Below are 14207 nucleotides of genomic sequence, written 5' to 3'. Positions count from 1 at the left end.
CCTCGGAAGGGCATCGCCAGGCTCCCCTCGCTCGCGGGCCGGTGCTGAGCCCACTGGCGCTTCGTCCGCGTGGGGTGCGGCCGTCCCCCGTGGCCCGAGGGGAGTCGGCCCCTCGTCCCTGCCTCCCACGCCGCGTCTCCCGACTACCTCGAAAACCACACCCACACGCTTTGGCGCGGTCGTTAGTCTCGCGTGTGGAGGTGGTGCCGGCACCCGGACAACCCCTTGAACTAAACGGTCCCAACGCCGCTTGGCGTCCACACACGGTCCTGTCACTCAGGTCTCTTTGCCCGTGCCAGCTCTTCTATGGAGCAAGTGGGTTTCATTACGAAACGCTGCCAGGAAGTCAGACCTTCTCAGTTAGCTCATTAGCATGTGGTCCAGACAAGGTAGATTCTGGAAAGAGAGCAGCAGGGCGGCAGGCCGAGGAGAGCAGTCACCACATCTGGGTGGACAACCTCGCAGGTGATGGCCCCACAACCACGAGCCTTCCGGTGACCAACGGCTTCCGTTGCTGCTGCGTCGGATAAGGGGTGGATGGGGCATCTCGTTGAACAGATTCATTCAAGGGGCGCCTGGGTTGCCCAGTCGGTTGGGCATCCGACGCTTAAGTCATGATCTCACGGTTCGTGGGTTCGAGCCCTGCGTCGGGCTCTGCGCTGACGGTGCGGAACCTGCTTGGGATTCCGCCTTTCCTTCTCTCTCTGCCCCTCCCCTGTCCTCTCTTTCTCTCTTTCTCAAAAATAAATAAATAAACATGAAAACAGATGAATAAGTAAATAAAAGATCCATTCGAGATGCGGCAGATGGGAGCAGAAACAAGAAAACCTCCCTCAGAGTAGCCCAGCCTCCCAGATGCAGACACAGTTCACTCTAGGTCTGGGGGCTCCTCGCAGAGGCTCTGTGGCTGGAATGCCTGGGTCCTCACCAACTTCTGCCGCTTATTAGCTGTGTGACCTCGGGCAAATTATCAATCTCTCTGGGCCTCAGTTTCTCTATCTGTAAGATGGGCGTGGCTACCTACCTACCTCATAGGCTGTTGAAGGATTAAATGAGATGATGCATCCAAAGGGTTGAGAACAGGTCCTGGCACAGGGTGAGCACTCGGCAAACGTTAACCGTCGTTATTATTACTACTGCTTTCACTGTGAATATTAACATCATCATCTTTGAGTTGTGATGACAATGTAGGTCAATATGAGCACAAACTCAGACTCTGGTCTGGCTGATGCCCCATCCTGGCAGATGAGACTCAGGGGCCTGCGTACTGTCACCTTGCGGGAAAGGCTTCCCGCCCTAATAAAGAGAGGTAGTTTTCAAGGTAGTTTCAATACCTAGGTCCTCACTGACTTGCATGATGTGAGGCTCACAACACTTTCCCATTTGCCCTCACTACAAAATAATCCCTACCTTAAAAAAAAAAAAAAACAAACCAAACAGGGGCGGCTGGGAGGTTCAGTCTGTTGAGCGCCCGACTCTTGATCTCGGCTCAGGTCGTGATTCCCGGGGTCGTGAGACTGAGCCCCGCGTCGCGCTCTGTGCTGAGTAGGGAGCCTGCTTGGGATTCTCTTCCTCTCCTTCCCTCTGTTCCCTCACCCCCCAGCTCACTCTCTCTCTCTCTGTGAAAAAAAGAAAATAACCTGTTTAAACATTTCAGAAATGTATAATACAGAAGGCAAAAGTATAATCTACTGAAGTGGGATTATGGGACACACGCGGCTTTCCCCCCGAAGCGTACCCGGCTGGTACCCGTGCCCACCATCGGCCTCCCGGGTTTCCGCTGTGTGTCTGGAAAACGCTGGCCGAGTCCACCAAGTACCGGAGAATATTTGAGTGTTTGCAACGTTCTTGCTTTTGCAAACAGCGAGGCAATGAACGTGCCGACTCCTGCAGACGCCGAATGTTTTAGGACAGACGCTCGGTGCCACTACGAGGTCTCAGAAACCGGGATTCCTCCCGTGTATCGAACACTTCACGCTGTCGGTGCATTTTAGCCTCACAACCCCGTCCGGCAGCTACGACGGTCACCCCCACTCTACAGATGGGCAAACGGAGGCTCCTAGTCACAGTCTCACGCAGGTGAGCGGGGCCAGGAAGGAGCGGAGGGGGGGTTCGCAAGCATGAAATGGGATGCGCCCCACTAAGCGCAGTACCCGGCGAGCGATAAAGACGAAGCCACTGCCACTGTGACCCTGCCTTCTTTCTGCACGTGCTCCCGCGGCCCCGTCCCCGCAGCTGGTGCGGTGACTCTCCACCCCGATCACACGGAGTGGGCCCAGCGGGACCTCTCAGAGGTCAGGAGGCTGGCTCTGCCCACTAACTTGCTGTGTGGCCTCGGGCAAGTGTCTTGACCCCTCTGAGCCTCAGTGTCCATGCGTGGAAAACGGGGGTCACGGCAGCCCTGCCTCCCCCTAGGCCCGAGATAGGGACGAAGGAGTCGACCCACGAACAGCACTCAGCACGGTGCCCACCCCCAGTAAGCATCCTTAGACATTAACTCTCCATCCTACTATTGATCGACTCGACTAAATGTTAATTGAGTGCCTGCTGTATACCAGGCAGTGTTCTAAGTGCTGCAGTATAGTAGCGAACAGAAGCAGACAGAGCCCGCCCTCCGGGGGCCTAGATTTTAGGGGGAGAAGGAAATAAGCAACTAGCTGTAGCCAACGGCACGTGGGGAGGGGCGCAGCAGAGAACCAGGGCACGGCGGGGGGGGGGGGGGGGCACAGACACAGGGTGTCTCAGGAACAGGGTAACACGGAGCTGTTCCCCAAATGTCTTCCGGACCCTCGTGACTTGCTTTGGCCAAAGACACGTGACAGGTGCCAGTTCTGGGAGGAACTGCAGAGCCGCTGCGTGACTTCCCACAGCTCCGGTGACCATGAAAATACAAACAGAGGCGCCTGGGTCAGCCTGGGGCTCTGAGTGACCAACAGCGCCCCCCAGGCCGTGACACGGGATGGGTAGTGTGTGTGAGAGGTGAACCTGCACCGCGCGCAGACTCGGAGTCTGGGGTTGCTAACTGCCACATAACTAAGCCTCATCCAAAGTCCTATGACTTAAGGGGGCAGAAGCTTAAAGGAAGTGAGGGAGCGAGGCGCAGGACAGTGTGTGGGAAGAGTGTTGCTGGGGGTGGGGGGGGGGGGAGCAGCAGGTGCAAGGGCCCTGAGGCAGGAGCGAACTGGTGTATTTCCGGAACAGCCCAGGAGGCCCTGGAGGCTGGTGTAGCTGCAGCAGCGGAATGGGGTTGGGGGGCAGGGGGAGGGGCACCCATCACGTCCTCACAGGCCACCGTCAGGCCAAGCACAGTGCATGCTGGTGTCTGGGGAGGGGAGGGTCTCTGAGCCAACCAGCACACCTGTCCTCCCAGCCCTGTTTCCAACACTGCGTTTAAAAAGCAGCAAGAGGAAGATACCGGCCTTGGCGCCCCGCCCCCACCCCCCAACCCCCCACCCCCCGCCCCCACGCGAGAGCAAAGGGCTGGGCGTCCTGTTGGACCGCCCCCACCCCAGGGCTCTCCCTCCCTGGCTGGGACCTTCCAGCTGGCCTCACGCTTGGCTCCGGGTCCTCGTTTGTTTGGAGCTTGGACAGACTTTCCGGGCTGCTCCTCTCGGCGTCTGTTTACGAAGACGACTCCGCCGCACGAGCCTCCCAGGGCCTCTGCGTCGGTCCAAGCATCTGTTCTGCCGAGTCTCTTTCTCTATTTATTTCCCCAGTAAACAACCGGGGCAAAGGCAGGCTGGTGTGGCGTTTCCACCTCCGCCCGCTGCCTGTGCCAGGATCTAATAGGATGCAGAGATAACGAGGGGGGAAGCGAGGGCCCCACAACCGGAGCGGGAGCGAACACAGGGTGGGCTGGAGTCTCCCTGCAGAAGCCGTATCGCCCACGGCACCCGGGCCCCCGCGGCGCCTCCCCGCCTTTCGCTATCCACAGCACCCCAGTGACCCCCCGAAAGGCCCCAAAGGACCACCCCTCCCCTTTCTCAGTCCGGGGGCTTTCAAGGTAGCCCTGCAGGCCCCTTGCTCCCCACCCCGCACCCCCCCCCCCCACCCAGCCCCACATCCAGGAACAGGTATGGGGCTGAGGCCTCCTCTCTGCAGTTCCCCTTCCCCCGCCCTTTGTGATTGGTTCTGCATCGGTCATGTGACCCAAGCTGCGCCTTTCCAGGTCATCCCAGGACTCTTAGGGGAGCCATGGGGAAAGGTGAGGTCTCTGACTGGATTGTTAAGGTGACAGGCTGCGACTCCCAACTGCTGGTGGTCCTCTCAGCCACCACGTGGGGAGGGCCTGCCAGAGAATGAAGGTGAGGCAGAAGACAAGGCAGAAGACAGCAAGGTAGAGGGAGGGAGGGAAAGACGCAGACTTCTGAAAGTAATCCTTGAGCTCCTGGATCCAGCCGTTCCTGAAGTCCCCGGATTTGGGGGTTAAGTAATTTGTGAGATTTCCCGTCACTCACAATCAACAGTGCCCCGGGGTGATCCGCAAACACACCTCGGTAGACAGATATAAGGAGGTAGGGGGTGGCGATGGAATGAAAACCGGGCAGGATGGAAAATGAGAGAAGGGCCAGGGGGAACAGAGGGCGAGGACGTCTGAGAGTTACGCACTTGGCGTGGTCTTCTGGGTCCCTCAGCACAAATGCAAAGTCCTCCCCGCGGCCGATGGCCCTGCAGGGTCTGGCCTGTCACCTCCTGGGCTTCACCCGGTGGTAGTTACGCGACCTCTATATCCGTTTTCTGTGCCACGTGACGAACGACTCAAATTCAGGAGCTTAAAACAACACCTTTTTACGAGCTCACGGTTGCGTGGCTTGGAAGTGCGGCACAGCGTGGCTGGTCCTTCGCTCAGGCTGCAGGGAAGGTGTTGGCCAGCTGCACTCTCTTGGAGCTGAGGGTTCTCTTACAAGCTCATTCCTTAAAAGAAAAAAAAAAAAGTTTATTTAGTTACTTTGAGAGAGAGTGTGTAAGCTTGAGCAGGGAAGGGGTAAAGTGGGAGTCAGAATCCCAAGGAAGCTCCGAGCTGTCAGCACAGAGCCCGACACGGGGCTCAAACTCGTGAACGGTGAGATCATGGCCCGAGTCAAAATCAAAAGTCGGACGCTTAACCGACTGAGCCCCCCGGGCGCCCCACCAAGCTCATTCCTGTCATTGGCAGAATCTGTTCCTTGTGGTTGCAGGACTGCAGCCCCCATCTCCTTGGCAGCTTTCAGCCCCCGGGGAAGCTCCCAGCTCCCAGAGGCCACCATGTCACGGTCCCGTGTACCTCAGCCAGCCACAGCACATCAAATCCTCTCGGCTTCCAGGCCCTCTGACATTTCCTCCGGCCTCCAGCCTTTCTGCCTCCCAGGGGCTCCCCTGACGAGGTCAGATGTGCCCATCTTCCCTCTGTATCCCAAGGGCAACTGACTTGGGGCTTTAATTACAAACACAAAGTCCGCGCACGGCAGCACCTAGATTCATGTTTGGATGAATAAGCAGAGGGCGGGGATCTTGGGAGGCCAGCTGGAGGGTTCTCGAGCTCCTTAAACATCCCAACCGCGTTCTCCTTCGAAGCCCGAATGTGCTATCCCCTCCCCCCAAACAGCTCTCCTGGCCGGTGCCCGTGTGGCTCGCGACCCACTTCATCATGTTTCTGTACGAATGCTACCTCCTTGACGAGACTTCCTCGACCTCCCGACAGAAACAGCACCCCTCTCCCTCTCCAGCTCCTTAACGCTGCTTTGTTTTTCTTCGCAGAGCTTACGTGACGGTACAGATTTATTCTCTGTCCCTCCCCGCTGGACTGCCAGCCCTGGCGACAGGGACTTTATTTTGTTTGCAGAGCCTGGCACCGAGTAAATGCTCAATAAATATTTGTCGAATGAAAGGATGCACATGTTTCTTAGATTTCTTAATGGTCTTAGTCACCGCGAGGTCTCGCTCGTGTTTATCTGCCAGCGCCGGGCTCCACAGGAGGCCCAGTGAAGCGGAGGCAGGGAGCCGAGGCATCGGAGCCAGCCCGCCCGAGCTCCAAACTCGCGGGCCAGCCCTTCACCTCTCAAAGCTGGTTTCTTCATCTGCAGGATGGGGAGGAGATCAGCGTCTGCCTCACAGGGTGTCTGCAGGTGCTAAACAGTCCCAGGGAAGTGGCAGGCACCCAAATCAAAATCGTAAAGTCACACCCTTTCACACCCTCCGAAAGGCAAAAAGGAAAAAAGACAAGGACACGGACAAGGAGGGGAGTGACATCGGGGTGGTCACTTCAGAGATTCGTTTGGCAAAAGCCGGCAGAGGTGAGGACGTGCACGTCCCGTGTCCTGTTCGGAGACAAGCCCAGGAACCCTTTACACGTTTGCAACCACGTCTACCAAGGTAGGAAACTTCTCTCAGTAAGGTCTCACAATACCGGCTTCAGACACGAGAGCGAGCGCTTTCCACAAACCGCCTCCTTTCGTCCGATTCCCACTTTACAGAGGAGAAAACGGAGGCTTAGCGAAGTGCACATCGCTTGCTCAAGTGGCAAAGTTCCGACCTGCACCCTGGATGGTGAAGAGAGTGGAGGGGGTGAGGGGAGTGGGGCGAGGGGGCGCAGGAAGGGAAGAGGAGGAAGGAAATTGGCAGGGCAGGCAAAAATGACGGCACCTACCCATCTCCGAGAGTGCCCTCTTCTGCAGAATGCCGCACACGCACCGGCCACTTCAGTCCGAGGTCTGGACCCAAGAGCGATGCAAACATACATCCATGCGGAAACTTGTACGGGAATGTTCGTGGCGACGTCATTCCTAAAGGTGGAAACCACCTGAACGCCCACCAAGTAAGGAACGGGCAAACCAAAATGGTACTTTCCATACAGTGGGACATTTACTTGGCCAGGAAGAAGAAAAAGCACAGACACACATAGACGAACCTTGAAAACACGCTGAGTGAAGGAAGCCAGTCACACAAGGCCCCTTGTTGTAGGATTGCATTTACGTGAATTGTCCAGAACACGCAGCTCCATAAACACGGAAGGTTGCTGGGGGCAACGAGAGAGAAGTGACTGACGGGGGGTTTCTTGGGGGGCGGGTGGAGGGACACAAAAATGTTCTCCAAGTAGATCGGGACGATGGCTGCACAGCTCTGTGAACGTACCCTGTGAACTTTGGGAGGGTGGATTTCATGCCGGCTGACTTACGTCTCAGGATAGCCGTTTTTTAAAATTTCTACAGATTTTAAAATGTTCTATGGATTTCTGGTTTTCTGCGTGTTGCTGAGGAAGAGGCACGAAAAACGGAAGTTTGGCAAATGCGGGTTACACGGGTTCAGTAAGACTTTTATGCACAGCCTTGCATTTGTGGGCACACATGGTGGCACCCTTAATGGGGACGCGCTCGAATAACAGGTAATGTTTGTTGAGTGTCCACGATGTGCCAGGCATATACGAACTCATTTACACATATTAACAAATCAACCCACACGGACCCTGGGAGGTAGGTACTATTCTTAGTCTTATTTTAGAAGTGAAAAAAACTGAAGCACAGAGAGGTTGAGACACTTACTCAAGATCACACAGCCTGAGCAGGTGGCAAGGCCAAGGTTTGAACCCAACCAGTCTCGCTGTGGGATTCACGCCAGACTGCTATCTTGGTGGAGCATGCAGCGTTTCCAAAACGTGTGACCATGGCTTTCTTTGATTGAAAAGCATCCCCAAGCCCGTGCCTTCTCTCCATCTTGGAGGACAGCGTCCTGGTCCAGGAGAACCTCTCGCCTGCACAGATGCAATTCCTATCCCCGGTCTGGCTGCCTCCACCCTCACTCCCTGGGATCCATTCTCCCTTCTTGATTCAGTTTATGTCATTCCCTTGCTCTAAACCCTCTGATGACCTCCGCCTGCCTTTCCAGCAGGCTTTCTCAGCCTGGGCACTATTAACATCAGGGACAGGTTCATTCTCTGCTGTGGGGGCTGCCCTGTGCCCTGCAGGATGTTTAACGCCACCCTCTTCCCACCATACGCCAGTAGCAACCCCCCCCACCCCCCCAGGTTGTGACAGCCAAAGACACCTCCCAACATTGCCAAATGTCCCGTGGAAGCAAATTGCCCCAGTTGGAATCATTGCCTTATAGCAAAGTCCCAACTCCTCCTGCTGGCGGACAGGCCTCTGATGGTCTGGCCCCCGGCCCCTCCTCTCCACCACCTTCCTGTCCTTCTCACCCTCCACCAACATTGCCTTGCTCTCTGATCCCATCTGTCCCGAGGGGCTTGGCGTGTGCTGCTCCCCCCAGCCTGCGGCTGGCCCTTCCTTAGTATTCAGCTTCTCTGTGTTCACGTCTTCACTCTTTCCTGTCCAAACACTGGCATTTCTTTTCCAGGCAACACAGCATTATTGACTCTATGTCGTGTATTCGTTTTTCTCTTTATGATCTATCTTCCCCACCAAAATACCAGCAACATGTGCATGGCACTTGGTGATCGTGCTTTTTTTCTTTTTTTAATTTTTTTAAATGTTTATTTATTTTTGAGAGAGGGAGACCGAGCGTGAGCAGGGGAGAGGCAGAGAGAGAGGGAGACACAGAATCCGAAGCAGGCTCCAGGCTCTGAGCTGTCAGCACAGGGCCTGAAGCAGGGCTCGAACTCACAAACCGTGAGATCGTGACCTGAGCTGAAGTCGGACTTGGACGCCCAACCGGCTGAGCCACCCAGGTGCCCCAGTGATCTTCCTCTTTGTCATCTTGGTGTCAAGAAGGGCCCTGGGCACCAGGGAGGCGCTTGTCTGCGTGTGTGTGATGATCCAGGTCAATACGTAAATCCGGAAGCCCTCTGGTATGGACTCGGGCGTAGTAAAGAGGGGGCTGGAGGAGAAAACACCTTAGGAGTTTTATCACCTTGGTTTTGGGCACTGAATGTGCCTTCTGGTCTTTGGTAAAAGGTCTCTTTCTGTCAAAACCAGTTGCCAAGAGGGCTTTAGAATGAAACACAAACAATAAAAGAAGAAAAAGGAGTGGCAGAGAGGGATGATGAGAACTACTTTAAAATTTTTTTTAAGTCCCCTTAAATCAAAGCAAGGCGCTGTTTAGTGTCAACTGATTTTTCCAATGAAGCCGAGACTAGATGCTGGAGGAGGGCTGGGAAACGGTTGTGGTGGGGTGCCTCTAGGCCATGGCTACAGCAATTCTCACACACACACACACACACACACACACACTAGTGGGTGGAGGGGAGTGATTAGCAGCCCAGTTGGGGTGTGAGGCAGAAAGAAATAAAAAGCAGAGAGGATGAGTCAGGCTGGGCCGTGGCCAGAAGCCACTCTGCGAGCTGGCAAGCCGGGAGGGAGCCAGGTTGCAGAGCCTTCCCTGCAAATCCATAGGACGCTTCCATGAAGTGGAGGGAAACTGTGGCTGCAAAATCGCTCCCTGGATTTCCTCCTCTGGGTTGGTCTTCTGTGGAGGGATTCTGAACCCTGCAGGGTTTTTGCTGAGCGTGACTCTGCCTCCTGGGCTGGGCTTCTCCTTCTGTTAATGAGAGGCTCAGGCCAGCTCTGAGCTTCTCAACCTGGAAGCTCCAGCCATAGAGGGCCTAGGAGGTTATAGTGGACTGAAATATGGTGAAATATACACATTTCAAACTACCTATGATATATATAGGGAAGGAAGGAAGAAGGAAGGAAGGAAGGAAGGAAGGAAGGAAGGAAGGAAGGAAGAAGGGTGGGAGGGAGGGAAGGGAGGGAGGAAGGAAGGAAGGAAGGAAGGAAGGAAGGAAGGAAGGAAGGAAGGTAGGTCCAAGCAAGACCAGTTAAGCCCCTAAATCTAATTTCCAACTTACAGGAAATACCAGGGACAGAAAAACATGTTAAATGACACCACAGGGGTGCGATCCACAAACTGTTAATTGCGTGAAACTCTCTGGGACAAAACTCGTATCTTCAACAAATAAATGGCAAGGAAGGAAAGCGGGGGGGGGGGGGGGGGGGGAAGGTGTAGAATTAAGGAAATTTAAGAGCTGTATCAGCCAACAGCCATGAAGGGATGGGCCTTATCTGCACCTTGATGAGAAGAAACTATAAAAACAATTCATGGAATAACTGGGGACATTTTAGCAGTGACAGAATATTAGGAAGTATTAAAGGATGATTGTAAAATATGCTCTTTTTGGTATGAAAATGGGATTATGGTTATTTTTTTTTTAGTTTTTAAATGTTTATTATTTTTGAGACAGAGAGAGAAAGAGAGAGAGAGGGAGAGAGCCAGTGCACTTGAGCGGGGGAGGGCCAGAGAGAGAAGGAGACACAGAATCCGAAGCAGGCTGCAGGCTCCAAGCTGTCAGCACAGAGCCCGACGCAGGGCTCGAACCCACGAACCATGAGACCGTGACCTGAGCAGAAGTCAGATGCTTAACCAACTGAGCCACCCAGTCACCCCAGGATTATAGTTATTTTTAAAAGAGTCCTTATTTTTTAGAGATGCGCGTTCAAATACTTAAGATGAAATAATACGACGCCTAGGATTTGCTTCCAAATAATCTGGAGGGAGGGTTGGGAAGGGGGTGGACGTAGATGGAAAGGTTTGGCCAGAGTCACAGAAGCTCATGCTGGGTCCCTGGGGGTACATATTACAGCACACTCTCTTTCTCAAACAAACAACTTCCAGGCCTTCATCAGTAAGATAACCCACAGGCTCACGAATATTTTGCTGATCTTATTTGCATCATCTTCCTTGTATTGATCGGCTTTACATCATATATCCTGTTCTATAATCACCCTGCCTACGAAAAATGAATGAATCCGTTCATCAGCACCAAATGACCTCGACTTTGAGGCAATAGGATATAGCAGCTCACAGCACAGACACTGTTCTTGTCAGATCAGAGCTTTGTCAGATGCCTCTCTCTGAAGCCAGGAGTTCGGATTGTACTTCTTTGAGCCTCGACTTTCTCCCCATACAATGAAAGGCAGGAAATGAGATTTCGTGCATGGAGTTCGGCTCAGGGTCTGAGCATCAGCAAACCGCAGTTATTATTATGGCCGGTGGCAGAATCCCAGGAGAATGTAGCGTCTTATTCATATAAAAAAGGATGCTTATGTGGGCATGTGCAGAAAGATGTACAGAAATACTACAAGTAGATAACAGACAGAAGAATCCCGCAAGGCGTCATTCATTCATTCGCTCCACAAATACTGCTGAGTGCCTTCTGTGTGCTGGGCACAGTGGAACTGTGGGGTACCGGATGGGCTCAGTCCCTGGGGTTGACAGGGTAGAGGAATGCAGGCATGTGGAGACAGGGGGCACCAAGGGTCAAGACTTGGGGGTGGTCCAGGGAGATCCAGACGGACATCTGAAGGATACAGGAGAATTAGCAAAGCTGGCTTTAGGGGAGGGAGGGCGGAGAGTAGGAGAGAAAGAAGACAAAACATTCCAAACTGCTAGAGAGCATGTGCAAAGGCCCCGGGGCGAGAAGGAATCCTTCCAGGGTCCGGAGGATGGCAGAGTGCGGAGTAGGACAAATGAAGGTAAGGCAGTGAGTAGATGCTGGGAGAGGGGCTGCCTTTCACTTTCATCTCATACCTTCAGGCTCTGCGCGGGGGCAGTATTGTAGCCAACGAGGTTTATCCGAGGCGCAATTATTGCTAATTGAAAACGCTTCTCATTTTGTAATTTCTGAATTATGTAAATATTTTACGAAAAGCATATATCTTTCTTATAATTTTTTAAAAGCGAAAAAAACCCCATACAGACAAAATAAAAACACCTGATAAAGCCCCCCAAATAAAGACATTATTGTGGAATTTACCTTTTTTTTCCCTCAACACTCTATATGATGTTAAAATCCACTTACAGCTGCTGAAGAAGCCACCTTGCTTAAACGTAACAAGTGGGGCATCGTCTCCTGTCCAGTTTGCTAGAAAGGCCTCCCCATCCTTCCCTACAATCATTGTGCCTAACTTGAATAATGCTCCTTTCCAGCCCACTCGGAGGTTCTGGCCCTCAGACAAGCTTCCGGATGTCAGGTTGGGTTCGGAGGAAAGGCCCACTAGTAGGGTGTAGGGGGAAAGCTTTTCATTTTCCCAAGAGCAGCTTGAGTGCGGCTTTGTGACCCTTCTCTGTCCCTGTGCCAAGCACAGCTGGCCAGCAGGTAGGCAGAATCCCATACCAAGACTGCCCCGCAAAGCGCAAAGGGCATTTGCCAAGTTTCATTTGCGATCCGTTGCCAGGGGCGGAATCGGTTTTTCTGGTTTCCTCGCAGGGCCCCGGGGCTGGGCTAGTTGACTTTGATGTGAAGGTGGTGGGCACAGGGCAAGTCGCCTGAGTGCAGGCTGGATACCTGAAAGCCTCCTGCAAAGACAGCTAATGCCTCCCGCTTTGGTCTGCCGCGGTGGGAACACAGCGAGGCCTTTCAAGTCTGCCCCTTGTGGTTTCTCCCTGCAGGAATGCCAAGTTTATTACGGGTTGTTCCCTTCTCGGTGTCGATCCCCTCCCCTCCCCGTGCCCCTGCCCAGCTCAGGACTTTTCATAGATCTGGTGAGGCCGCCGGCTCCTGGCTGAGCCTAGCGCTCTGTGATACAGAACGGCCTGTCCTCGCGAGAGCCAGAGACAGCTGGACAGATGGTTCTAGTCCCAGGAGAGAGGCACTTCCCAGCAGACAAGCCTAGCTGGTGTCACTGACTTGCCCTCTCCCTTCAAAGGCCTTTTGTTTCTTCCTCGTTGGGGATGATAAATTAGAGTGGCACCGCCCTCATCCCAAAGTGGAGAGAACTGAGGCCAGAGGGGTAATTCTATCACCAGAGAAGCCTCTACAAATTACACTACACATTCCCCAGCCAGACCTGTAGTGGTGCCTCCTGTCCCCATGATACAAAGCTTGAATCCGGGGTCACGATTTCGCTCTCACCCCTGTTACATACCAGAGTGCAATCTTGCACCAACTGATGGCTCCCCAAGCCTCGGTTTCTTCCTCGGTGAAATGGGGGTAATGATTTTTACCTCTTAGCGTTGTTGATTTCAATGCACCCTGCCAACTTGATTACTCAAGCCTTCACTTATCTATCCTCTCCTTAGATGGTGAGCTCCCAAAGGGCAAGGACTCTGCCTGCCTTGTTCACAGCAGTGTCCTCGGTTCCCGACAATTCCTAGCTCAGGGCAGGCAGTAAGGAAGTATTTGTGATAATAATAATAACAAAGGCCCTCAGTTCAGTGCCCATTATGAACAGAGGGGGTTCATTGTCATTTCTGACAGCAAAGCAGTTTTTAGTTTCAAAACTATCAAATACCCAGCAAGTGAGGGAATAAAGTGGTTTTCTGGAGCGGGCCTGCTGTCAGGTGGCTCTTCCGTGGCAAAGCCCTCAGGCTCCCATCCATGTAGGACCAGGCCCCCAGAGGCCTGGGACCTACCTTGCTTTAGGGTCTCTCCCCGCTGTCCTCTCTCTCAAGGGCACCATTCCCCCTGAAGCAAGAGTCCTTCTCTGGGGCTTTGGAATTCCTATCTTCTGCTCAAAGGTTTCAAGAGAGGGTGGGGGGCTGGGGGCGGGGGGGGGGGGGAGACACAACTCACCAATCTCCAATCTGCCAGGCAAGGGTGTGGTCCAATGTGAGGATTGCTAGATGAAATACTGGATGTCGGAAAACTTTTAGTAAGAGTATGTCCCAAAGATGGCATGGGACCTAGTTATCCTTTAAAAAAAAAAAAAAAGTATTTGTTGTTCATCTGCAATTCAAATTTAACGGAGCGGCCTGTATTTCAATTTGCTAAACCTGGCGATCCTTGCAAGTGATCAAGCTGGGATGTTACCATAGCCCGACTGAGCTGTGAACCTCACTTCCTCCTCGCCTGCTAAAGCGCCATGACCACATCAGGAACCTCCTGGGACGGTTAGGAGAATTAAGAAAGAGGCCGCTCTATGAATGTTGGTAAGGCCAGGAGATTTGTTTGCCCTGATCACAGCTGAACCCAGTGCCTTGCACCGCATCTGGTGTACAGGTGGATCACCGGAACTATGTCTTTTAATGAAAAACTGCTGGTACGATTTTCCCTAGATACCACCCTCCCCCCAAATAACCCATAAATCCATTTCAAGGAAAACCGGGTCCCACAGTCCAAACATGGGTCCCTACCGGGCCCATCACTTTGCCTCCCGAGGTGGGACCGCACCCGATGGAGCCCTGCTCGACGGCGAATTCAAGTCGGTGAGAGTCGTTATGCGCAGGCGAGAGTCGTTACACGCCTGCCTGGGCAGTGCGCATGCGCAGTCGCAGCCAGA

The 14207-nt window shown here is 53.6% G+C and overlaps 2 long non-coding RNA genes and 1 pseudogene across 5 annotated transcripts; 1 reads left to right on the top strand and 2 right to left on the bottom strand.

Annotated features, from left to right (window-relative positions):
• Window positions 1–1643: 1643 nt before the first annotated feature.
• LOC122237145 lies at window positions 1644–4004 on the bottom strand. The gene is made up of 2 exons (XR_006215353.1): window positions 3553–4004; window positions 1644–2870 (listed from the first exon to the last, which is right to left on the bottom strand). It is a non-coding gene; the product is annotated as an uncharacterized LOC122237145 (long non-coding RNA).
• A 65-nt stretch (window positions 4005–4069) lies between these two features.
• Window positions 4070–14174, bottom strand: LOC122237144. 4 transcript variants are annotated; one of them, XR_006215352.1, is made up of 5 exons: window positions 14062–14144; window positions 13502–13620; window positions 6887–6994; window positions 6626–6778; window positions 4070–4914 (listed from the first exon to the last, which is right to left on the bottom strand). It is a non-coding gene; the product is annotated as an uncharacterized LOC122237144 (long non-coding RNA). The 4 variants fall into 4 exon arrangements; XR_006215350.1 differs by lacking the exons at window positions 6626–6778; window positions 6887–6994 and adding an exon at window positions 12275–12372; XR_006215351.1 differs by having other exon boundaries at window positions 6626–6994.
• LOC122237566 lies at window positions 11523–11627 on the top strand (annotated as a pseudogene).
• Window positions 14175–14207: the final 33 nt, after the last annotated feature.

Source organism: Panthera tigris, chromosome A3 (assembly GCF_018350195.1).
Source record: "Panthera tigris isolate Pti1 chromosome A3, P.tigris_Pti1_mat1.1, whole genome shotgun sequence".
In the NCBI taxonomy this organism is placed as follows: Eukaryota; Metazoa; Chordata; class Mammalia; order Carnivora; family Felidae; genus Panthera; species Panthera tigris.
This window is presented reverse-complemented; position numbering and strand designations above follow the sequence as displayed.